The sequence below is a fragment of the Rhinolophus sinicus genome, chromosome 10, assembly GCF_057876585.1.
Source record: "Rhinolophus sinicus isolate RSI-liver-muscle chromosome 10, RSI-T2T, whole genome shotgun sequence".
In the NCBI taxonomy this organism is placed as follows: Eukaryota; Metazoa; Chordata; class Mammalia; order Chiroptera; family Rhinolophidae; genus Rhinolophus; species Rhinolophus sinicus.
This window is the reverse complement of record NC_142510.1, coordinates 13922260-13946638: the sequence shown is the minus strand read 5'-3', so window position 1 is coordinate 13946638 and position 24379 is coordinate 13922260. Positions and strand designations below refer to the sequence as shown.

The following is a 24379-nucleotide window of genomic DNA, read 5'->3' as shown; positions in this document are numbered from 1 at the left end:
TACACGCCACGCAGGCGCCTGCACAAGCTTTATGAGAAAAGCTACGCGGCTGCTTATCGCAAGGCCGCGTGGCCTAATGGATAAGGCGTCTGATTCCGGATCAGAAGATTGAGGGTTCAAGTCCCTTCGTGGTCGCTGCTGGGCTTCGTTTTTCTCTTTCTGCTCAAAATTTCCCCCGTCAGGATGCTCCCTACTCAGGGCTAGGACCCTCCGGCAGTGCCACCCGCCGGTCCTCCCGACTGTGGAAGCAGCCTTGAACCTGCAACCGCGGAGCTCCGGACCCAGGGCCAGGATTGCACCCACGGCTAATCCGAGGGCACTACCGGAACTAACTCTGGTGGGACTCGGGCGGACTGCGGACCGTGAAGCCAATGGCTTCTCGTCCCACGAGCCCACTGGGAATTGGTTACGTGAAATACACAGTTCAGAAGACGAGAACTGTGACAGACGAGAGGTTGGACTGTTGGTGGGGGAACGGGTAGTGTAGTTGCCCTACGGTGCATTTAAAAATATAACAGATTATTGTGAGGATTAAGGTTTGGGTGTAGATAGTGGTGATGGTTGCACAATATTGTGAATGTAGTTGATGCCACTGAATAGATTATTTCAATTTCTTGCACTGACAGTGTACGCTTAAATAAATGACTAGTGTGAATGTATATAATAAAATTTAATTGTGAAGAGTATACCCAGTATTGAGTCATCATTTTATCCAGAAAAAATGTCTCTACCTGCGGAACCGAGTTCTCTCCAAGGGATTCTGGTAAGCGAATAACCAAGGCGATGGGACCTCCCCCCACCACGATAAACGCTGGGGGGTTGACAGCCGGAGCGTGCACCCCGGGCAGTGGGCGCAAGGGACCTGAGGTCATGCGGAGTGTTACTTTCTCCTCTATCGTTTTGGTGATGTTTCAAGGGTTTATTGAGGACTCATAAATATAAGGAAGAAAAACTTCATTAAGATAAACATTTTAAAGATGGGCAAGAATACCCATCTTACGGTAGGAAAGTAAACGCTGAATTCTCTGATGATATTAGAATCTCGCGTTCTGCGACTGAGCTAGCTGGGCAGTTACGGAGCCATTATGGCGGGTCCTGAGGACAAAGATTTAACTGGGCTCTGCTAAAAACCGCGGAGACCTGGGCCCAGGTAACACTTTGGGTGTAAGGGACAATGTGGGGAGGAAGATGGAGACAGGGACGGGCACTTTTTCCTAGCGTCTGGCTGGTTCCCCTTTCCTCTCCGCTCCCACACGTTGCATAGCAAACGCCTTCCTGCTGCTAGTTATCCCGGGACTGGCATTCTCCCATGGGAGGGGGAAAAGTGCTCGCCTGGGATTTGATTCTCATCCTAAGCGAGGATCGCACCCCAGTCCAGCGAGCCCAATTAACACCTGCAGCCCCAGGTCTTTGAGCTCGGTCCATTCGTGCGCAGTCTCTCTGGGATGATCCGCAGCGGGTGAAATCTGAGGAGTGCCGACCGCTGTGATATAGAGAAGCAGGAGAAAGAAAGACCGAGATAAAGCCGGGAAGCTGTGCGTAACTTGCAGGAACCACAGGGAGGTGATCGAGAGAATGGTCTAAAACCATTGCAACCCCCACTTTTGTCGGCCCCGGTGGCCTAATGGATAAGGCATTGGCCTCCTAAGCCAGGGATTGTGGGTTCGAGTCCCACCCGGGGTAGGATGGGCAGAATTTTAGGCCCTTTCGAAAGGGTAAAAGTGTACAGTTTACTTACCCATTCAAGAAAGCAAATTTTACCCGCAGCCAAGTCAAATTCAGCGCCCGCTCCCATCGTGGCGGGGGCTGGCCTAGATGGCTGCCACAGCAAACTCGTCAGCTCATGGGCCCTGGGTCCCCTGCCCTGGGTCCTGGGGATAGGTTTGGCTGCCGACATGCCCCCCCCCCCCGAAGGGGGGAGGAAGTAAATTTTAAGACAACCTACTGTTGTCCAGACGCAGTCCTCAGCTGAAGTCGATTAACACCTTATTTTTTGTTAAGAGGTGCACGTTTTCCTCTTTCAGAAAAGGGTACTAGCTTCCTTTACCCTATTTTAATAACCATCCATCCTACTTGACAAAGGAAGAATTGTTCATTTTTCTAGGCGTGTTAATTGTATTGTGGTATAAAAAGTCTTTATCTTTCAAAAACACATCCAATTATTTAGAGATTAAATTATATGACAACTGATTTGCTTTAAAATAATGGGCTAGGTAGTGACTATAGTTAATAATACTGTATTGCATACTTGAAATTTTCTACAACAGTAGATCTTAAACGTTCTCACCACACACACACACACAAAATGAACTGATGGATATGTTGAGTAACTTGACTGTGGTAAATATTTCACAATGTATACGTATATCAAATTATCACGTTGTTCACCTTTGATATATTTCATTTTTATTTGTCAATTATACATCAATAAAGCTGGAAAAATATAATGAGCTGAATGGAACCAAGACAAAACAAGCTTATCCATCAGTTGGTAAAGGCTTAAGCTGGGGGACTTGAAGGCACATTATACTATTTTCTCTGCTTTGTTTCATGGTTGAAATAGTCTATGATGAAGTTTCTTTTCTTTTTTTAAAATGTATGCAATCCATGTCTTTATTCTTGAGATACGCAAAAGTCTCCCAAACTACAGGGCATGGTGTAGGGTAAAATCAGAAGCATCCTATAATATACCCAAGCCTATGGAGTGGGTGACCACTGGAGCTTTGTCATATATACAGGCAAAAATGTAACTCTCTTTTGCCTTTAAAAACCATGAATGGGATTCCTCTGTTCTGCCAGCTCTGGCTTTACTTCTCTCACTTTCCCAAACATGTGGGGCCCCACCATCCCCACTGAAATCAGGGACCTCATTTCAATGCAGTATCTTTCACCAACATCCATGGTATGGAGACAGAGTCCCAGAGAGCAGTTTCCAGGCTCTCGGCCTCACGTGGAAAGGTGTTGGCTCGGGTAGTAGATGGCCATCAGCTGTGACTAGTTGGCCATCAGCTGTTACCAGTTAGCCATTAGCCACTGATATAACTGCCGTGGCTGAGCTAGCAGGTGTGGATTGCAGCTAACAAGTGGGGTCAGTTGGTTGATAGAGAAGCGGATGGCAGGTTGCGGCTAGCGAGTGGCTTCTGCTTCCTGCGCCAGCGAGAATATAGTGGTATGTATCCATGGCTCTGTGGGTGTTCCTTTTTGGCCACACCATATCCTGCATTCTTGTGTGGGGAGTGGGAGCTGAGACCCCACTTGACACATGGCCTGAGGAGAATGGCCACCACAGAGCTATCCCAGGAGGCTTGTGCTTCCCTCACCCACATTCTCTCAATGCCTTATTGAAGGAGTGTTCTCTGGGCCCTCTCAGCCCACGTGGGGTAGGATGGGCGGTGGGTGTGCACATCATGCATGATGGATCCACTCCAGCATTTCTATCTCACTAACTCTTTGGATTGCTTTCTCTACATGATGCCAGGGATATTCTGGCATCTTAGTCTCATTAAACGTAGGCCACCACCGAGTTCAGTGCTCAGCTAACCAAGAAACCTGGCTGAACCTCATTCAGCTACATAAGATAACAAGCTAAATACAGACTTTCTGGGGAGTGCACCCAGATCAATAAAATGACCAGATGGAAAATCATATCCCATCCTCCTTACTCTAACAGCCTTAGATCTACTCCCACACAGCAGAAATCCCCAGGTGTCTGCTGGCACAAGTGAACAAAACCTGCAATTCTTTTGGCGTACAAGCTATTTCCTCCTCCCAGGTCTGCCTTCGTACTTGCTCCCTGCAGCATGCTGATCTCACTATAGTTGGGACAAGAGGTATCTAGGGTGATCAGTGTGGGCTTTGAGGAGAACTGGCATCCTCCTGCAAGACGAACGCTCTGGGTGAGATTATTATAGGATATTCAAACACAGGAAGGCTCCTCTCCTCAGGTACCAGAGATGGGCTACTTTAGCGGTTCAAGATCTTCAGCTTTGTCTGAGCCCACCCAGAGATGTACCCAAGATTTTGGCTCCACACCTTCAGAATCAGTGCTATTTCTTCCACATGAAAGATTTCCTGAGGCTGTGAACTCCACTTGCATTGTCATTCTGCAACACGCATGATTCAATTATGTATTTGATTTCTGGCAACATCAGCCCTACAGGTGTAAGATTATTTCATGGCTGCCATAAAATGTCCCTGTCTCTGAACATGACTTAGGCTGAAAGTTTAAAGGCTTGATCCTTTTATTTTCTTTCTGTAAGCAAACCGGTGCACCCAGAAAAATCCTTTTCATGCCACCGTCCTTGTAGTCACCTTTACTGCCATAACTCTCAGGTACAGCAGTCACATGGTCCCCCAGGGCACTTGCTTCAGTTGGCACTTGACCATTATCACCAGGTGACCCATGGCCTGATCATGATGCCACTGCCTGCTGTGAATTACCAGTGTCCCATTTCCTGTTGGCAGGGAGCTCGGTACTGTATTCAAGCCCAAGTTCATTACCAAACCAGGGTCTTGCAGCAGTCAGAAAACCCATCCAGTGGGGGGGAGGGGTAGAAATGGGGAGAGGTTGGTTAAAAAGCACAAACTTTTAGTTATAAGTTGTAGGGATCTAATGTATAGGATGGTGACTATAGTTAATGTATTGTATACTTGAAATCTGCTGAGAGTAGATCTTAAGTGTTCTCAACACACACACACAAGGTAACTGTGTGAAGTGATGGGTGTATTAATTAGCTTGATTGTCGCAATCATTTCATAATGTACAGGTATATCAAATCATTACATTGTGCACATTCAATATGTACGGTTTTTATTTGTCAATTATACCTCAATAAAGCTGGAGGATTATTCATGAAACAGTGATTAACTAGGTATAAAGAGTTGTTGAGGAGACAGAAAGGGGACACAAAGAAAGCAGCTGCCACCCATAGGGCTGGGGAGACCAAGGGAAGAGGTGGGATTATTAAAAGTTAGAAACTTGGAGAGGGCCTTAGGGAGCTTGAAAGCAGATCTCTAAAGAAGAGGTGCCACTCAGCTAGAGTAGGTGTCTCTGAGCCAGAGGAGGGACCCAGGGGGCTGGAATATAGACCTCTGAGGAGGGGACCTCAGTCAGCTTCTCTAATGGGCCATGATGAGGTTGATTCTGTGAGTGAAGGGAAATTTCAAACTGGGGTCAGCTGTGATTTCTGGAATAAATTGTTGCTGCATGGATAAAAACGTAAGGGAGGGCCAGTAGGAACAGGAAACAGGAAGTAGTGAGTTCCTTTTTCCTCCTCTACCCTTTCAGTATCTCTAGTTCCTCCTCTCGGCAAAACCCAGACGGATCAACCGGCAAAGCAGGCTCACGAAGCAGGGCCTCGACGGGTGAGTCTGAAGCAGCGAGGTAAGAGTTTAATAACTGGTGCACCTGCCTTATCCTGCTTCTCCCACTTCAGCAGAGTGTTCCCTTCCGCAAAAGTCCCTGCCGCTCTGTGTGCTGTATCTGGAAATTCTGTGTTGATTTCAACTTTTAAAATGACAAAATATATATAGTAAAACACGAATGAGACAAAAGCAAGTTGCTCTGGTGAGATTGGAGGCCAGCTCCCGCGTGCAGGCCTCCCTGGACCAGCAACACATTCTTCCGAAGAGGTTTAATTTGTATGGACCCATTCACCTCTACTCAGTTGTAAGGTCACTGGGACAGAAGTAACGCCCAACGTGGAGACTAAGAATCTCATGCGCCGCTGACTGAGCTAGCCGGGCGACTGCAGAGTGGTGTTACCCCACAAACTACTTGAAGTTGTCTAGAATTTCCCTGTTCTACAACTGATAGGTACTGCGCTGCATCCTGGGCACGCTGCATCCCCGACCTTGGAGCATTCAATTCGGTGGGAGCGAGAGCGCCGTCCGGCCGCGGTCAGCTGTCGGTCGTGAGTCTTTGTGGCTCCAGCAGCTCGGGAAAGCCTGAAAGTAGAGGGCATGGAACGGCACCGGGATGAGTGTCACTAGCGATGGCCAGTAAGGAGCGCGGTGGGATCCTCGCTTAGGGTGTGAGAAGTGCCGGATTCCAGTCACCGACAACCCCTGATTATCAAACTCTCAGCCCTTTTTAGGGCGCGCAGCATGAGGCAAATCAGGAAGGCGTAGGCCCTCGCGGCGGGATCAAGGTAGGGGGACATTCCTTCCCAGGTGGATGCGGGGTCCCTTGTCAGAGCCAAGAGGGAAGAAAAATTTGGGGCGTTGGAGCAGCTGCCTTTTTGGGAAGAAGTGCACCCGGACCCCAATCTGACCTCTGAATGGGGGTCCAGATTCCAGAACTGCGAGGGTCTTCTGGGGCTGAGGCCAGGCCAAGAAGGGACTCGTTTGAGGACAGGAGCCCCGGGGTCAGTGCAGAACCCCGAGATGATCGAGGATCGCCCTGGCAGGCCGTTTTGGGGAGGTTAGAGCCTCATCCTCCTGGACTTGTGTCCCACTTTGGGTGAAATTTCGGAGCTGGGGTCAACCATGAGAGACCTCCACGCTCACCCAGGCCACACGGCCTTTCTCCCTCTGCCTTGTCACTTGCCCCCTCCTCTAGTTGCTTGGGGCTGGTGGCCCTCGGCGGGTCGGAGTGGAGTAAGGTTCTGCGGGTCTGGGGGCCGGATGGGCCGCAGTTCCTCAACTGGGCAGGTTCCGGTCGCGCCTCACTGCCCTCTTTCCTTCTGGAATCCGAACCAACCCTTTTCTCCCACGCTTCTTCAGGGACCAGGAAGCCGCGACTCTGCTCAGACAGGAGGGTGGAGCCGCGGGCACAGGCTTCCAATTGCAAACGTCAGGAGTGTTTTGTCATGGTGGCTCGTTGGTCTAGGGGTATGATTCTCGCTTTGGGTGCGAGAGGTCCCGGGTTCAAATCCCGGACGAGCCCAGTGTTTTTTTTCAGACACCTTCATGTTTTCAGGTTGTAGGTTCCGCCGCTCCCCGAAGTCTCCGGCGAGTGGAGGCTGGTCCCTGGCGCCATGCTACCACATGTCGCTTGCTCTGCCTGGGTCGGGTGCAGCCTGGCGGGCACCTCCAGGCCTGAGGCTTCCTCCTGGAGCTGAGGGTGACGGAACACGGACAGCCTGGCATTAGACCCTGCTCCCCGCACCCGAGATGGGGTGGGGGTGGGGCCAAACTCCTCGAGGCCACGCCTGTCTCGGTGAGCGGGAGACTTGGTCTGTGTGTGCAATGCAAGTCGTAGTAGGGTCCAGGCCTGGGAGTACATTTTTGCTTTGGGTGTGAAAGGTCATAAATTCAAATTCTGGATGAGCCCACGTTTTTAAGTGTCCTTTTCCGTCTGGAGGGGCTTCCCGAAGGGCCTTCCAAAACCACGGGAAGGAAGGAAACCGCAGCAGAGACCGAGCATGGGGAGGAATGGGCTATGCCTCAGGGTTGGAACCAGCACGGGCGGGCGTGGGGTCCGCCTGCCCTCCTGAGGCTGCGCTCTGGACTCAGAGTCTCTTGTCCACGCTGGAAGAACCGCAGTTTTTATCATTATTCAGGTATAGTGAGGCCAACATCCAACCATTGAATAGATGGCTTGTTACAGTTCCTAAGAGGAGGGGGACACACCTTCACCAGGGGACCACAGGGAAAGAACCAGCGTCCCTCAGTAGGCAGAGGAAGTGAGGGGGAAACCTGGTCCAGAGACTCTATTGTGGTTTCATGGAAGGTGAAACAGGTAAGGCAGGGTAAACAGGTTTAGACTGGCTAGTTTTCAAAATTTCAGAGGGCTCTGGTGCATAGGTGCTGTTCTGAGTTGGCTGTAATTCTGGCAGGTGGACAATGGCCTGGAGTGTGAGAGCCACATAAAAGAGCTGCTTGGGGGCTGTGGACTCTGGATTGGTTGGTTTGTATTTGAAACACCTGTTAGTGGAGGCGTTGTTTGCTATTTCCACAAATTGGCTAACCCTGGGAGGGGCTGTCAAAGCATCAGAATACAGAAAATAAAAGCTAGGGCTAATACAGGCAAGGACTGAGGCTTTGGTGGGGATTTTAGGGGGCCTGAATCTGGGAAGGGTTTCCTGATACCAATCCCAGAGTTGTGGGCCTGTGGGCTTCATCTCTGACCTAAATAGCCCCAGGTTTCTCTTCTTAAGCTTGGGTGGTGGTGCCGGGTGTCCCTTTCATGCCTCCTGATTCAAGTTCCTGAATGAGTGGGTCTGCTGCGCAGAACTTAGGGCCCTCTGCGAAGACCGTGAGGCCTCTCCTGACCCTGAGGTCTGTGGAGGTCAACTGGGATAACCAGGCTCGCTGGCTGGAGCTTTCTTCTCCTGTGGCCAGAATCTTTAAGACTCCTGATCCTTAAGGGAAGAAACCACTACGGTCTCCACCTGCAGGGTAGTTCCTCTCCACAGTCCTCTTCTGTGTCAGTGGCCACCCTCCCTCATGCCTCCCTCCCCACTTCCGCACCAGGGTCTGCTCCCCTCTAGGCCCAGCCGCAGTCCAGGGTGTGGCTTGAGCTGGGCTCAGCGGTCATTTGTTCAGTGAATGGAAGCAGACAGTCCAGGGCAGCGAAGTTCATGCTGCCAAGGAAGGTCCCTGTGCAGAATGTCTTATTCTCGCTTCAGCCTCAAATCCTGGAGGAGTCCACAGTTTGTTGTTTCAGGTCTTTTTAGGGCATCAATGAAATCCCCAGCAGAGTGGAGTGGGGTCTGGGCCTGTGGGGGTGGGCGCAGACAGGCCGCATGGTGGGTGCATACCCCAGCTAGATCCCAGTGACCAGATTGGGCCTGGATACTGAGGCCGAGTGTCTGGGTTTGCTCAGTGGACAGAGAAACACCTTGCCCTGGGTCACTGGCAGTGGCAATGTGGGGCCTCTCCCCTGAGGGCTTCGTGAATTTCCTCAACATCCTTCCTCATCCTTTTGCTTCCCACTTGAACACCCCCAATTCCTTCCTGTGCGTCTTCTGGGCTGCGGCTTGCACTGGGATTTGGGTCTTAGACTGGAAGGTAGGTCTCCGGGCAGGAGCCTGGTGTGACCCTTGGTACTATGCAACTGTCCATCCAGTGTGTGGTGTGGGAAGGGGTGTGGTCCTGAAAGCCTCCTGGAGCCTGGGTGTGTGTATGTGTGTGTGGGGTAGTCCAAACCGTCCCCAGCTTCACTCCACAGCCCAGCCAGGTCACCTGCCACAGGTCCTCTGTCTTGGGATCCAGTCTTTCAGGATTCAGGGATGGGAGCAAAGACATCCCTGGAGGGAGTGGGTCCGTCCTTACCGGAACCTACACACAGACTGGGGATGAGAGACTATTAAGGTTAATGTTGTTGGATGTGCTTGTGGCAATGTGGGTATTTTAAACAAACAGACTTTATTTGTAGAAATATGTGCGAAAAAAATCAAAACACTATGTGCTTTAAAATATGTCAGAAAAAAGTGGAGAGAGATAGGTTTTTAAAATACACACAAATGAGGGAGGTTGTGTGTATGTGGGGGCAGAGCATTTATGAGAACTCTGTATTTCTGCTTAATTTTGATGTGAACCTAAAACTGTTCTAAAAAATAGTCTATTTTAAAAAAATACACAGGAAAATATCAGCTACTATTTCTTCTAACACTATTTAGCCTTGTCTTTCTCTTCTCTTGGGTCTCCAATGACTTGAATATGAGATATTTTGTTAAAGCCCACAAATCCCGGAGACTATTTTTTAAAATCTATTTTCTCTATTCTTCAGATCGGGCAATTTCTATCATTCTAAGTTCACTGATTCTTAGTTCCGTCTTGTGTATTCTGCTGTTGCCCATCCATTAAGCTTTTTACTTGGTTATTGTACTTTCAGTTCTAAGTTTTCCATTTGGTTATTCTTTGTATCTTCTATTTCTTTTATATTTCCATTTTTGAATTTGTTTCAAGTGGGTTGTAATTGGTCCTTCAAGCATTTTTACAATGGCTGCTATACCACATTTTACCCTCCTTGTCATATGGTTCCAACATGTGTTGGTGTGTGTGGGGTCCTCTCTATTCGAGTTGAGATTTTCCTGGTTCTTAGTATGACCACTGATTTTCATTGCATCTTGGACATTTCAGTATTGTTGTGAGACTCTAAATCTCAAGTCTTCTGGTCTAGCAGCCTCCTCTGACAATGCGCCCTCTGGTGGGCAAAGAGAGCACCGCCCCGGGGTTCACTCCTGGTGAGGGTTCTGTACTACTCGGTAGGAATGGAGTTGATGCCTCTGCTGACACCCCTTGGCTGCGGGGGAGGACGGTTGTCCCTTAATGCTCCCCCCGTGGGCAAAGATAAGATCGATGTCCATCATTAGATGGCCAGAGTAATGTGGAGGACGTGGGAGGCTGGCCTGCAGAAACTGCTCAGAACCCAGGGAAAGCCAGGGAAAGAGGAGGAAAGGAAAACCGGGGCCGAAGTTTGGGGGAGTCCATTTCGTGAGGTGACCACGCCGACCCCGCACTGGTCATTAACAGGAGAAGCAGCCAAGCCAGCGGCTGACTCAATGGAACATAGTTGAGGGGCTTCCTGGACTAGGGCCCTGCTGCCTGGCAAGACCCCAGGCTTTTTACCAGCCCAGGAGCTGCAGAGAAGTGGGTAGAGGAAGAGGTGTCCCAGCCAAGTCTCGTCCTGGATTTGGGCCCAGGACCTCTCGCACCCTAAGTGCGGCTCATACCCCTAAACCAATGAGTCCCGCTCCGGGTTAGTCTTTACCTGCTGGTTCCTGGTTATCTTCACTCCCATTTCCCTGTCCCGCACCACAGCGTCAGCCTTCCCGCTCACTCCCGAGTGGCCCCACAGGAGGCTTGGGTATGCCCAGCTCTAAGCCCTGGAGGGGAGACTGCAGCTCTGCAGATCCGGGACTCCGTTCTGCCTCCTCCTGGTCTTGAACTCAGCTGGCTTCTCCACACCCTACAAACTGAGGCCTCCAACGCAGAGGAACTTGCGGGTGCTTTACTCTCTCTGTTGCTTAAGGCGCGGAGCAGAGCTGGGGCCATACTTCCAGTATTCCTCCGTCCTCACGAGCCCTTGCATGGCTAGCTGCCACTCTGATCCGCTGGTCAGGAATGGTAGACAATGAGCCTTCCTCCTCTAGGGACCTTCTAGAAGCTAAGCTATTGTGGGCGGGCCCACGACCAGGTTTCGATTTTTCCAAGATATGCTCAAGACTGGCCATGGCAGGCAGAGCTGTGGTTCCATGGACTCACAGGTGCAAGGAGGTAAAAAATGAGCCATGAGGTCTCCCCACTGGGACTTCAGGGGGCCTCTCTGCGCCCTACACACACAGGTCGGCAGGGGAGTGGGAGGGAGTGATTTTCTGGATTATTTTGAATGAACTGGGGCCATAAACAGGCTGGACTTATACCACGCTGGGGGAGCATGTATCTAGGCTTCTCTGAGCTGCATTTAGGCTCTGGAGAGAGGTGGCTCTTGCCTCTACCCACCCCTGACCCTCCCCACCCCTGCCAGGACCACCATGAGAGACCCTGGACTCAGGGCTGTGTCTACCAGCCCCAGGCCAAAAATTCCACTTTTACCCCAAGGTTAAAGGATTCCGTCTCCACCCACAACTAGCTGAGAATGGGGGGACACCGGGTCCTCACTCAATGTCAGGATGTGCCGGGCTGCCTGAATGCCCAGAGGGTGGCTCCAGGGGCAGCCACACCTGCGCAGCCTCTCCCAAAGCAAGTCGCACCTTTGCCATTTTTGCAGCGCCTGCCCTTTGGACTCTGAGCGGCAAGACTGCAAATGTTATCTTTACCTGACTATGCAGCTCAGCATGAGACTCTTAATTTCAGGGCCGAGTCTTCGAGCCCCATATTGGGTGTGTAGTTCTGTCTGATAAAGGCACCGGATACAACGAAAAGAAAGTATTTTACAAGTTAACCGTTTATACTATAGGCTACTCGTATCACGGTGTGGCTTACCTGAACCCTCAAACCGTCTCTGGATGTAGACTTCACTCTCCACTTTGAGTGAGGCGACTTAAATATCTGGACCCTCATATCAACAAGTATTTTATTCATACACATAATAAACCCAAAACGATCTGCTCTGTTACTTTAGGTTCTCCTGGGGAACAGGATTCAAACCTGGAGCTCCGGGAAGTCCAGGGCGCCTGCCCTCAGTACTGTGTGGGGGGATGGTGAGGGGTAAATCTCCAGGAGTCAGGTTGGGACTAAGAGGAGGGGAGCCCCCTAGTAGTAGGCTCCGAAGCAGGGGCACCCCAGTGCGTGAGTGCCCCACTCTCCCAGTAAAAAGGAAATGGGCATGGAGCATTTCACTTACCAGTTTGGGGGAGAGGGAGGAAAAGGGTATATGATTTCCATCAGCTAATTTTCTTTTGTTTTCTTTCAGCTGCTTGGGCTGTTAAAAGACCAGGCTCAGTGTTTGGTAGGCACAGGTTTTCTTTCTTTTTTCCTGGGAAATGAAGCTTCTCTCAGAGACACCCGCGCGGCTGTCTTTGTCCCTCCCCTGCACCCTGGGAATGCCAGGTTCCAGGACTGTGGCTGGTACTCAGGAGAAATTCCCTACATTTCTCCCTTCAGGGCACCCTTAGTCTCAGTAATTTTTCCGGGTGTTCTTCAGGTAGAAGAAATAACATTTGCGTTTACTAGGGAGTTAGATCCGTACACCTTAGTACCATGTTTCCCCCAAAATAAGACCTAGCTGGACAATCAGCTCTAATGCGTCTTTTGGAGCAAAAATTATATAATATAATACCGGGTCTTATATTAATTTTTATAGTAAAATAAGACCCAGTATTATATTATATTATATTATATTATACCCAGTCTTATATTATAGTAAAATAAAACCAGGTCTTATATTAATTTTTGCTCCAAAAGATGCATTAGAGCTGATTGTCCCACTATGTCTTATTTTCGGGGAAACACGGTAGTATTTCACAGAGTATGGTGTCTGATGGATGTTGAGAATTGCTGTTTCCTTCAAAACTTTAAAATATCCCTGGAAATTTTAAAATACTACGAAAGTGCTTCCACACACAGTTTGGGAACCACAGAACTAGGTCAAAAGTATCACCCCGAGGATAGGAGTCACGTGCTTAATGAATAGAAGTAACTGACGTCAGGGGGAGCTCCTGCTGGTGGCTCCTTGGAGTTTGGGGGTGATCTGGAGACGATTGCACCCTGAGCCCAATCCCACCTGGAGAGCCCTGTCTGTGTCTGAGTGACACCTTGATCCAGCAAACCCAAGCTCTTAGCAGTCCCCAACACTGAGGGCTCCGGATCCCAGGCCTGTTCTAGGTGTCCCTCCTTATTGGTTCCCAAAGACATCAGAGCCAGGTCCCATACTGCCTGCTTCAGAACAGGAGGCCTTTTGGGATTGAATTCAGGACCTCTCACATCTAAAGCAAGAAAAACATCCTTAGGCCAAAAAAGTCCCTTTTGTGAGCCTTGGTGAAGCTAACTTCTGCTCTCCCTTACTTGCCTGCTGCACAGTCTGGATTTTCCTTCATGACTGAGATAGGGATTGGCCAAGGAGGGGTGTGCCCTCATCTCTGGGGCTTGGGATGCCAACTCAGTCTTATCTGAAGGCTGGGCACCCTGCCACTATCCTCTGCCCCAGAATCCTGACATCTGTAGTGCAGGCAAACACCATGTGTCTTTGCTCTATCCCATGCCAAAGTGCTGAGGACATTTGACATTTGGCTGAGCAGAAGTGATCACAGGCCCAGGCCAGCCCCACAGGCTGGAAGGTGTTGTGGTTGCTGGTATGTGTTGGGAAGGGCCCACAGACTCCTTCCTGGCCCTGAGTGGACTTTGGCCCCCTTGGGTTGTAGCAACCTGACCATCCTGGGAGGAAAAATAGCTGAATTACAGAGATCACATGGGATTTGAATCTGGGACCTTGCATACCCAACGTGAGAATCATAACCCTAGACCAACAAACCAAACTTCCTTTCACTTCTGTCCTATTCTATCCACTTGCTCCTGTCTGGTTCAGATGGGGAAATGTTCCAGAGGCCCCAGAAGGGAAGCGGTACATGGCGGGGAGCATTGGGCTCAGCGTCCAAACAGGGATGAAGTTCGATGCTGCAGGTCCCAAGGTTCCAGGTTCGGTTCCCCCTGCTCCTCTGCCACTGGGACCTCCCTCTGGCCCAGGCTGAGGCACCGGGCACTTGGGCAGCCACGGAGCTGGGTGCAGCTCCAGGACAGCGTGGGGGCTCCCTGTGGGACCCAAACTCAAGACCAAAGCATTCCCTCCCTCCCCATAAGCTGCCCCACTCCCCCATGAGCCTCAGGTTAAAGCCATCTTGCCCGCCCACCTACAGAAAGGGGGCTAAGGCCCCGGTATACCCAGGGTCTCCTGTCGTGGGCCAAGCCCTCTCTCCCCTGGGCTCAGCACCCAAAGTCCCTGCTTGGCTTTGGATCCCCTGAAGTTCCTTTCCTTGGCCCAGGTACTGTCCCGCAGCCCTTACCCTGCGGGACATCTCTGGTCTGGATCCACGCGCACGCAGGCCCCAGGGCACCACGCTAGTCCTTCCTCATATTTGGTTAAAGGTCTCAGAAGCCGATCGGAAAGGAAGTGGCCCTGGCTGGAGCCTGCATCATACCCCAGTACCGGCCCCACCTCCAGTTCACGCCATTCTGCCCACCCTAAAGCAGGGTGGGGGTAGCATGCAGGGGAGGCAGTTGAGAGTTTGAAAGTGAGACTGGCCCGGGATTTGGACCCAAGAGCTCCCACAGGCCCAGGGGGACTCATCTTCTAGGGGCCACTACAGAGAGGGATGCCTTGTTCCACCTATCTCTAGTAACCTTGACCCCTGAGACCCTGCCCTCTGATCTGCAAAAGGGCCCTTAGCTTTCAGCCTCCTGGGCGGTAGGGACAGTTAGGCGGAAGCTTAGGTTCTGATCCCAGAACTGGGAGGGACCTAGACAAGGCAGTTTAGAGCTGCCGCCCCCTGCATGAGGATCCCGGGACCCGAGGGGGTGGGGGGCGCTCGGTGCCACTAGAGACTGGCCTCTCATTAGGTCATGAGCCTGGTTCTCTGTGTGTCTGGGTCAGCATGTCCCCACCCATGAATTTTGGACTAGACAGTCCCGTCCCCTCGCAGCTTTCAATCCTGAAGCTCCGGTCCAGTTTCAGGGAGGAACAGGAGTCAGGCTGGGAACAGCACTGGCCCTGCACTGCCCTGGGGATGGGGGGTAAGAGTGGGTGTCAGAGTCTTTGCCTCCTTCTCCCTTTGGAAGAAGCCCCAAGCCCCAGGTTGACCTCCCTTTAGTTCAGGGGTAGTTCAAGTGGCAGGCTAGGTAGGCATGAGCATTTTTAAGACCAAGACCAGCTGAACAGGAGTACTCAGAACAGGATTCTCCTGTGGGGTTTTTTAAATATATAATCTTAAGCCAAACATTCACAACCCCCTTGTGAGGGCCCATGAACCAGATCCCAAGATCTTTTTATTTTAATCTTATTGGGGAACACTTTGTTTCTCCAGGGCCCATCAGCTCCAAGTGGTTGTCCTTCAATCTAGTTGCAGAGGGCGCAGCTCACTGGCCCATGTGGGAATCGAACCAGAGCTTGTGATCTAACCAACTGAGCCATCCGGCTGCCCCTGATCCCAGGATCGTGATCCATAGTATTTTCTAAATTAGGACTAGGATTACAGACCACCCTTGCAGATGTGGGGAAGGTATGGTGCTTTGTTACTAAAAGAGAAAGACCTCCAGCTGCAGACAAGGTGAAGGGGGCAAGGGTACATGTGCTCCAGGAAGAGTCCAGTCTCTGTGGACCTGAGTTACCTTTGCATTTTGGGATTTAAGTTGTTTGCTGTTGTCTAGGGATGGCCGGTTAGCTCAGTTGGTTAGAGCGTGGTGCTAATAACACCAAGGTTGGCGGTTCAATTCCTTCATGGGCCACTGTGAGTGGTGCCCTTCTTAAAAAAACAAACAGGCCCTAACCCTGGTCCTTGGCCCTTTGAGCCCTTGGGCCTTTTGAGCCCCTTCTTTTGCTGGGCCCGCTCCAAACCCTTTGGAGTGTACTTTCTCTTCTAATAATGGCCCTTGAGCCACTGCCTTCTGTTTGGGCCTGCTTCTTCTTCTTTGAAGTGTACTTTTTAAAATAATAAACTGCTCTTTCACCACTTTAAAAACAAACAAACAGATAAACAAACAAACGAAAAACAAAAAACTGCCTGAAGTTGTTTGCTGTTGCCTGAGGAGGGGGGAAGGAACAGCAGAGCTCTGCGGAATCAGGCCTGCAGTTGATTAATCTCACACAGCACTCTCAGGTGCCTTCCTACCTCTGATGAATGTACATATTTCTTAACTATTTTGCAGCGCCTAAGGCTGCCTAGTTGTCAGGGTCTCTCAGCTGGAGGTGGCTCTTGGATCTAACTCTTTGGACCTTCCCAGAGGGGGTGCAGATGTGAATTAAATAAAAAGGAGTGAGGTCCTCTGCCTTCTGACCCTGGGCTTCTGAGTTCATTAGAGACCCAAGGGGTACAATTTAACCGCCCCCACCATCCCATTCACAAGAGCAGGGAATTCAATCCTGTGAAGTTTACCTTGCGTGACAATCACAGATCCATGAGAGCCTGCCAGCAGGACCTTCCCTCCCAGCTGGGACCCAGTACAAGGCTCTGGTTTATCCAAGACTCCAAGAGGCAAGTGGGGCCATAGCAGACACACCAGCCCTCACACTCAGGGTCCTAGACCCAGAGTCCATGGGGACAGGGAACAGGAGTTTTGGCACCCTCCACTCATCTCTAGTCTGGGAGAAGAAACCCTGATCCCCTTTATTTTAGCACAGAACTTCTTCCCCTCACCCAGGAGACCCAGTCTCAGGGCTTTCTCCCCACCTGTCCTCATCCCTGCAGGACCCGGGTTCATTCCAAAGGGGGCTGAGACCCTCCTCCCACTGCAGCCATGTGCGGAGCTCTGGGGTCGCAGCAGGGAGACCCCCGTGAGAGGACTGTTGGTCTAGGGGTATGATCATCGCGTGGTCCCTGTCTCCCTTCATTTTTAGAATAGGGACGGTCACAAGTCCCAAGTCGCAGCTGAAGGTGAACAAGGCAAGTCTGTGTGACTGGCTGGCCTACGGGTTAACCTCTGTACCTCGGGTTGGACTCAAACCCACATTCCTGGATGCGTTCTCCATTAGGCCACTGGGATGTGCCCACAGACACCAGCTTCCTTTCCAGGACTGCCCCAGAGGGGGTGGAGAGAGGGGCTTCCTGGAGCTGGAGCCCCACCCACCCCCCTCATTGTTCACATCCCACTTCAGAACACTGTGGACACACAGAGCTGACTCCTGGAGCCATGCATCCAAACTTCCTTGCACACACTCCATCCCGAAACCTCAGCCTCTGTAGAACTCTGTGCTTCCTGGAGAAATCTTGCCCTGGGAAATTTCCATGGCCAAGTGGCTTGTGGTCTGGGGTCTCGAGGCTCCTCCTAGTTGTGAAAGGTCTAGGACACAAATCCTGGGCAGTTCTTTTAGGGATGACAGAGGATTACAAGACCAGGCTATTCAGTTCCCCATCTGGACTCCACAGATCTGGACCTATAAAGCCTGTGCTGTCAAGGACCACAGTTTACTCATCTGTAAAGTGGGGATAATAGCAGCTCATGCTTCAAAGATTTGTTTGGGATATTAAAACTTATTTTTTTTTTGAAAAACATTTAGCGCAGTGCCTCATAACTGTAGCATTAACTCCTGCCTGAGTTTCCAGGCTGCTTGCCCACCCAAGGCCCCCTCCCCGAGCAGGTCTGGCAGAAGCCAGGTTTTCTCCTTGAGGCCACTCTCAATTCCCGGAGCCCCTCCAACCTCCACACTTCACACTCCTCCAAACCCCTTCGGTCTGGAACCTGAACAGCCTCTTGTCTCAAATTGGCAGACCTTGGCTCTGTGCCACTCCCTCCGAAGGAGCTGGATCCCAAGGGCCCGCTCCTGGCAGGTAACCCGGATGGACTCAAGTGGAAATTCAGCAAAATACTTCAAGGGAACGAGGAATTGAAGGGTCAGGCCTGCTTTCCATCTCCCTGAGGAAGGTGTCCCTGGTGACCTCAAGCTGACTTACCCACCTCCTGTGGCATCAGGGTGCAGGGACCCAGGGGCCCAGGGCACAGAGAAGGACCAGGATCTAACTCAGTGCTGGACACCATTGGGTGTCTCAGGTTGAGTCTGACCTTTGGGGTCTGAATTGAGGGCTATGTGTATCACTAAAAACGTTGTCCACAGGCCAATCCAGACTCTGGCATCGCTCTGATCTGAGACTCACCTTTAACCTAGAGATTCAACAAACTACACTGCGGTTACCAGGATAGCTCAGTGGGTAGAGCACGAGACCTTAATTTCAGGGTCATGGGTTTTGAGCCCCACTTTGGGCTAGCTCTTTATCAAGGCATTGTGGGTTCTTGTCCCACGTGGTTTTCCGCTCCCAGCTGTCTGCCTTGGTCTAAAATGGGGACACAGCTGATAAAAACAGCTCATCCCAGGGAGTGATGGTTGGGTTCTGGCCCTTGAACCAGGATCACCCCACGCGCCACGCGCCTCCGCCCCCAGGGACTCCCATTACTGAAGATCAGTTCAGCCACCCACATCCAGGACAAGGCAAGGACCAATTCCCCTTAAAGCAGACCTGGCTACTTCCTCACACCTTGCTAGCAAAGGCTCTGGGGAGGATTCCAAGGGTTTTCCTTCCCTCCTCCCCCTCCAGGATTTGACCCTCTTGCACCCTAAGCTACAATCAGTCCCCTGTACCAATGAGCATCCCACAGAAAACTTCTGCTTGCTGCCAACCTCTCCTTGGAACGCTGTCCAGACTCGTCTCCATGACCCCCTTGGGGTCATGTTAGGGAGAGTTTGATTCAGGTACCTGAGCAAGTAGAGGGGTACAGGGGCCCCAATGTTTAGTAGTTTGGGAATTCCAATGTCTGTTCTGTCCCTGACACCCCGCCAAAAAAAAAAAAAAAGCCTCCAGGCCAGGGAGGTGGGCGCAGTTCTTTGGGGCGGAGTATTGGACTCTGTGTGGGAGTGGCGCGGTAGTTCACTCTGGGCACCGCTGCGCTTCTCCTTTCTCCACTGGAGCACAGGCTGGGCGGGAGACCCATCTGCCCCGCCGTTTGGGAAACCTTGATTTCGCGCTGCAGCGCGAAGCCTTTCGCTAGGGCCTCAGCGCGGGAACGAATAATTGCGGATCAGCTAGTTGATTTATCTGGCAGAACTAACCCTTGGTCTGAAATCTGACAGCGGCTGCTAACCTGCAAAGCCACGGAGCAGAATTCCCAGGTGCGCACGCTAACAAGTAAGCTATTGGGTTGACTGCGGCAAGTTGTACCCCGTCAGCTGCAGAAGGGCAAGGAAGGAGGAAAAAAGGGGAGGGAACCCACCACCCACTCCATGGTGGCTCTTGGGTCTTAGAGGTCTGCTTCTCGCTTTGGATTCGATGGAGGACTCGGGTTCAACTCCGGTACGAGCGCCTCCCCTTTACCCTCCTGCGTTTTCAGCCGAGAACGCGAGACTGACTAGGCGGAAACTCCTGTGGGCGCAACCAGAGTGTGAACTTCGCGACACAGACGGCATCCCGCGCTACCAAGTGCGGTAATTGGGGTTAAGGGGCACGACTCCGGGACACAGGAGGTCATTTAGAGTAAGAGAAAGTTGCTCCATTGGTTGCTCTAGGAGTACAGAGTTCTTAGGGTTTGAAATGACGGCCACTCGAGTCCTGGGTTGCACCCTACTCTTACAGGTGCGTTTTAGTTGGGGGTGAGTGAGCAGAGGCCTTCTGCGGGCAGAACTTCAGTGGCCCCTGGCTGGGTCTTGGCCTCTGCCGCCTGCGCCCAGGCCCTGGGGCCTTGGATCCCGAGGGGCGGGGGAGTGGTGACGGGACTTCGCACGCGGCGACCAGCTCAGCCCAGATCCGCCAGATCCTCCGGGCTCGGCTCATGCCCGGACATGGAGAAGGACATACCGACGGCGGAGTGGCCCGGAGGCTGACCCCCGGACGCGGCCTCTGCGTCCCCGAGGATGCACTATCTGGGGACCGGAGGACCGGCCTTCTCCCTGGGTGAGCGGGGGAGGGCATCGCCCACACGCCCTAGTGCGGGGTGTGTTTGCTGGCCTGACCCCCCCCCCCCACCCAGGGCCCCCCACTCCCGGCATCAGGCCGCTTTAGGGTACCTGAAGGCCAAGACAATTGCTGGCCTCGTTCAGCTCACGAAACCAAGCCACTCTGCGCGTCAGCCTCCAGGGATGGACGCCCCACATAGGCGCTTCTTTGCTTGGTTTTGATCTTGTACGTGTGTGAGGGGCGGGAGCGGGGCTGGTGCCGGGGAAAACGGGAGCAGGCAGGAGAGCAGAGTCAATGGGCGCCGTTACCTCCACGCACGCCTCAGCCTTTCGTCAGCACCCATCGGGTGCCACACCGTAGGGGTAGGGGTGCGGCATTTTCCAAAGCGGGTGTCCCAGGGAGCGGGGCTTCAGGACCTGCCTCGCCCCCCCCTCCGCTCCCCTCCACCCCCAGGTGCCAACACTCAATCTTTTGCCCCAGCGCGTTCCCCCGCGTGCTCTCGTTGCGAGGAGCGTCTGCGAAGTGACCAAAGGGCGGCGCGGGGACGCACGGACCGCCTGCTGGCCAGCCGGCCTTCCTAACCAAAGGCTCTTTGTTGTCGGATAACAGAGTGGTGGCGGTGGGCGAGGGCAGCAGGGACCGCTGGACTGGGGGACGCGCTCCCCACTTTGTGGGCACTGGGAGTGCTGGGCTGCCCCAGGGCCCACCAGTTCCCGAATTTAGCCTTTCCCAGTGGATCTAAAATCAGTTTCCTTTGGGCGCAGCTCCACCCTCTTGGTGCCGCCTCAGATGCCACATTGGCCACAAAGGAGACTGGGCTATAGTTACCCACTTGGCTCGTTGGTCTAGGGGTATGATTCTCGCTTAGGGTGCGAGAGGTCCCGGGTTCAAATCCCGGACGAGCCCACGTTTTTTCGCCTCAGATACCAGATACGCGGGAATCTCAAAGCTTCACTTGGTGGGAAGTATCTTTAAAAAAGGCTTCAGGCTGGCTCAGTACCTCCCACTGCCGCTTTTTAAACTTAATTGCGGGCCCAGTCGCCAAAGCGTTTCCAGAGCTGTGTGTCCCAACAAACTACTTTCTTAGCCCGAGTTCGAGGCACTGAAGGAAGAGAGAGGTCCTTCCTTCCGTATATCAGGAACCCACTCTTCTCTCGTCGGACGTCTTTGAAACGTCCAGCCTAGGGCTTCCCCGACAGTCCTGGGCTCAGGAAGCCAGGGCCTCCGCAAAAGGGGAGGCGATGGTCTACAGCTGTTTGCAGCCAATATTTCGAGGCCCCTCCACTCCTTTCCCGGCAGAGGGTCCCCCCCACACCTAGGCGTGTCCTTCTGGTGCTCTCCTTTTCCCTTGCCGGAGGTCGGAAAGGGTCCCAGGAGCTCAGGCGTCAGGTACCCTGTGCTGAGCCCCAGCACCTGCCAGAAGCTCGGTCCCCTCCACCTTAATCTGGGGCTCCTGCCGGAGCGGGATGGGGAGCCCAAACATTGGTCTGGTTAACACGGGATAGTTGGAAAATCCAAGCATTTGAAGACCAGTAGTGGGTGTGTGGTTGGTCCGACGCTACACCCTTACTTACTGGTCTGTGGTTACACCCTTACTTCATCCCCAGCAGCTAAATAACGTCAACCAATGGATTCCTGAGAGCACACACTTTAAAACTGTACCAGAGAATATCTCCTATCTGTGACGAAGTGTAACAAGCATGTACAAGAGCTCTATAGGGGTGGACATCTGTTCTGCAGAACCCTGAGCCAGGATGCCTCCCAGTGCCAAATTTTCACAAAATACTCCATCAGTGGGAAGGCAACTTTCCTTCCAGCACCTGGAGGAGAGAGGAAAGCAAGACTCAGGGGAGGAGGATTAACTCCTAAAGCCTTTCCTGCTTGTCCAGCACATGGGCCCAGGAAAAGTCCTCCCATGGAGTCACAAGTGCTTGCCTGCCAATGCCTTCAGCATGTGCTGGAAAGAAGAGTGCTAAGGGGTGCCAAGAGCATCTGCCTGCCACGGGATTTGGGAGGTGGTTACACTGGAGAGGAGGAAGCATACCAACAGAGTGGTGGAGAGGACCATGTACTTGGACAAATATTATTGGCAGGATTTCCTTTTTGTTTGGGATGGTGAGTTTGAGAGTGTGCCATGAACTGAAGGTCATGAATAATCCAATTCTGTGCACTTGAGGGCCAACTGGAGAGAGAGAGAGAGAGAGAGGGAGAGAGAGAGAGAGAGAACACCTCAAGTAGAAGATTTAGTTTAAACTGACGCATGACTGGTTAAGTCTTTGAGCCCCTTCCTAGCAGAAATAAACAACAATTTTCTGTGGCAAAATATACCTGTATTCCAGATCTCACAGAATTCCCCACACAAAGAAATTTACAAGGAAAATGGGCAACTCACAATAAAAAATAACAAGCAAACAAGGCACCATGAGCAACAACCAATGAACAATAGGCAATGGAAATAAAATTGCAAAGATTTCAGATGCCAAGATTATCAAACACAGACTATAATACAACTGACTATGTTTAAAAAATGAAAGATAATAATGACAATATCTTTGACAACAGGAGCTATATGAAATGCTGTAGGAGAATGAAAAAGAACTAAGTTCTTCAAAAAGTAAAGATACACAAACGTTGAAAGCAAACTCAATAGATGTATGTAACAGTCAGTTAAAAAAAGATAGAGAGGCCTGACAGGATTGATGGTGGTCCTCTCTCCCAACTTGGAAGCTACCTCTGCCTCCAAATGCTCTAAACGTGGCGACTTTGCTGGGTTCCAACACCTACAACAGGTAGAACTATGAAGATGCGGACTTCCCCGTTCTGTGCCAGGCGTGTCTTGAAGAAAACACCTATATCCAAATGACCAAAGAAAAGTACAGGAAGGAGTATAAAATCTGTTCCAGGCCATTCCAGGGTTTCACTGGAGCCCCAAGGTCCACATGTGTTTCAAGAAGACTGAAGTGTGCCAAACCTGCAGTAAATTGAAGAATGTCTGTCAGACATTCTTGGATCTAGAGTATGGCCTGCCCATCCATGTTTGTCACGCAGGATTGTCTTTTGGGGATGACACGCCAAAGTCAGATGTTAACAAAGAGTGCTACACACAATATGGAGAGGGAGATTTCTAACTCTGATGGAACACGACCAGTTGGCATGCTGGGGAAAGCACATCCACCAGTGACATGCTGCTCAAACTGGGCCGGACCACACCCTACTATGATAGGAATCTACCTCACACTTGCTCCTTCTGGGTGAGAGGAGAATATAAGAGAGGAGAGAAGTGTCCATATAGACACGAGACGCCTACAGATCCAGATAACCCCTTTGCTGATCAGAACATTAAAGACCAATATTCTGGAATCAATGACGCTATGGCAGATAAGCTTCTAAAGCGTGCTTCAACAATGCCTCATCTGGACCCACCAGAGGACAAGACTAGCACCACACTAGATGTTGGTGGTTGGGGTGATACCATTACTGAGACAGATCTAAGAAATCATTTATACAAGTTTGGAGAAATCCAGATGATCCCTGATCACCATTGTGCAGAGACAACAGTGTGCTATCATCCAGTTTGCCACAAGGCAGGCTGCAGAAATGGCTGTGGAGAAGTCCTTTAATAAGTTGATTGTCCGGGCGGACGGACGGGTGGCTCAGTTGGTTAGAACTCAAGCTCTGGGCAACAGGGCTGCTGGCCCAATTCCCACATGGGCAAGCGAGCTGCGCCCTCCGCAACTAGAATGAAGTCAATGAGCTGCAGCTCAGCTCCGGGGTGGCCAGATGGCTCAGTTGGTTGGAGCGCGGGCTCTCAACCACAAGGTTGCCAGGTTCAACTCCTCGACTCCCACAAGGGATGGTGGGCTCCGCCCCCTGCAACTAAGATTGAAAGGACAAGTTGATTTGGAAAAGTCCTGGAAGTACACATTGTTCTTTAATAAAGTCCGGTTCCCCTTCCCCAATAAAATCTTTTTTTTTTTTTTAAATAAGTTGATTGTCAATGGCTGGAGACTCAATGAGAAATGGGGAAGGTCTCAAGCAGCCAGAGGAAAAGAGAAAGAGAAGGATGGAACCACAGACTCTGGGATCAAGCTTGAGCCCATTCCAGGACTACCAGGAGCTCTTTGGGCTCCTTCTGCAGCAACAGAAGCTTTTAGCAGCTACTTCAATCTACCCTCCAGTGGTCCTCCAGCTGTGGTGACCATTGTCCGACTGCTACCTCCTGGTATTGCCCCCCGCCCAGGTTTTGGGCCATACATGTTCCACCCAATGGGACCACCTCCTCCTTACATGAGGGCTCCAAGACCAATTCACAGTCCTTCTCAGGACCCTCAGAGGATGGGAGCTCATGCCAGAAAACACAGCAGCTCCTAGCACTTTATCACCACATTATCACCACTTTG

At 51.6% G+C, this 24379-nt stretch overlaps 5 non-coding genes and 1 pseudogene across 5 annotated transcripts; all 6 read left to right on the top strand.

The window, feature by feature from the left end:
- Nucleotides 1-62: 62 nt before the first annotated feature.
- On the top strand, nt 63-135 carry TRNAR-CCG (transfer RNA arginine (anticodon CCG)). The gene has a single exon. It is a non-coding gene; the product is annotated as a tRNA-Arg (tRNA).
- A 1475-nt stretch (nt 136-1610) lies between these two features.
- TRNAR-CCU (transfer RNA arginine (anticodon CCU)) lies at nt 1611-1683 on the top strand. Its single transcript has one exon. It is a non-coding gene; the product is annotated as a tRNA-Arg (tRNA).
- A 79-nt stretch (nt 1684-1762) lies between these two features.
- Nucleotides 1763-1899, top strand: LOC141569530 (small nucleolar RNA SNORA5). Its single transcript, XR_012493255.2, has one exon. It is a non-coding gene; the product is annotated as a small nucleolar RNA SNORA5 (small nucleolar RNA).
- A 4915-nt stretch (nt 1900-6814) lies between these two features.
- On the top strand, nt 6815-6886 carry TRNAP-UGG (transfer RNA proline (anticodon UGG)). The gene has a single exon. It is a non-coding gene; the product is annotated as a tRNA-Pro (tRNA).
- Nucleotides 6887-13952: 7066 nt separating this feature from the next.
- Nucleotides 13953-23745, top strand: LOC109436308 (pre-mRNA-splicing factor RBM22-like; annotated as a pseudogene).
- Nucleotides 20814-20885, top strand: TRNAP-AGG (transfer RNA proline (anticodon AGG)). The gene has a single exon. It is a non-coding gene; the product is annotated as a tRNA-Pro (tRNA).
- Nucleotides 23746-24379: the final 634 nt, after the last annotated feature.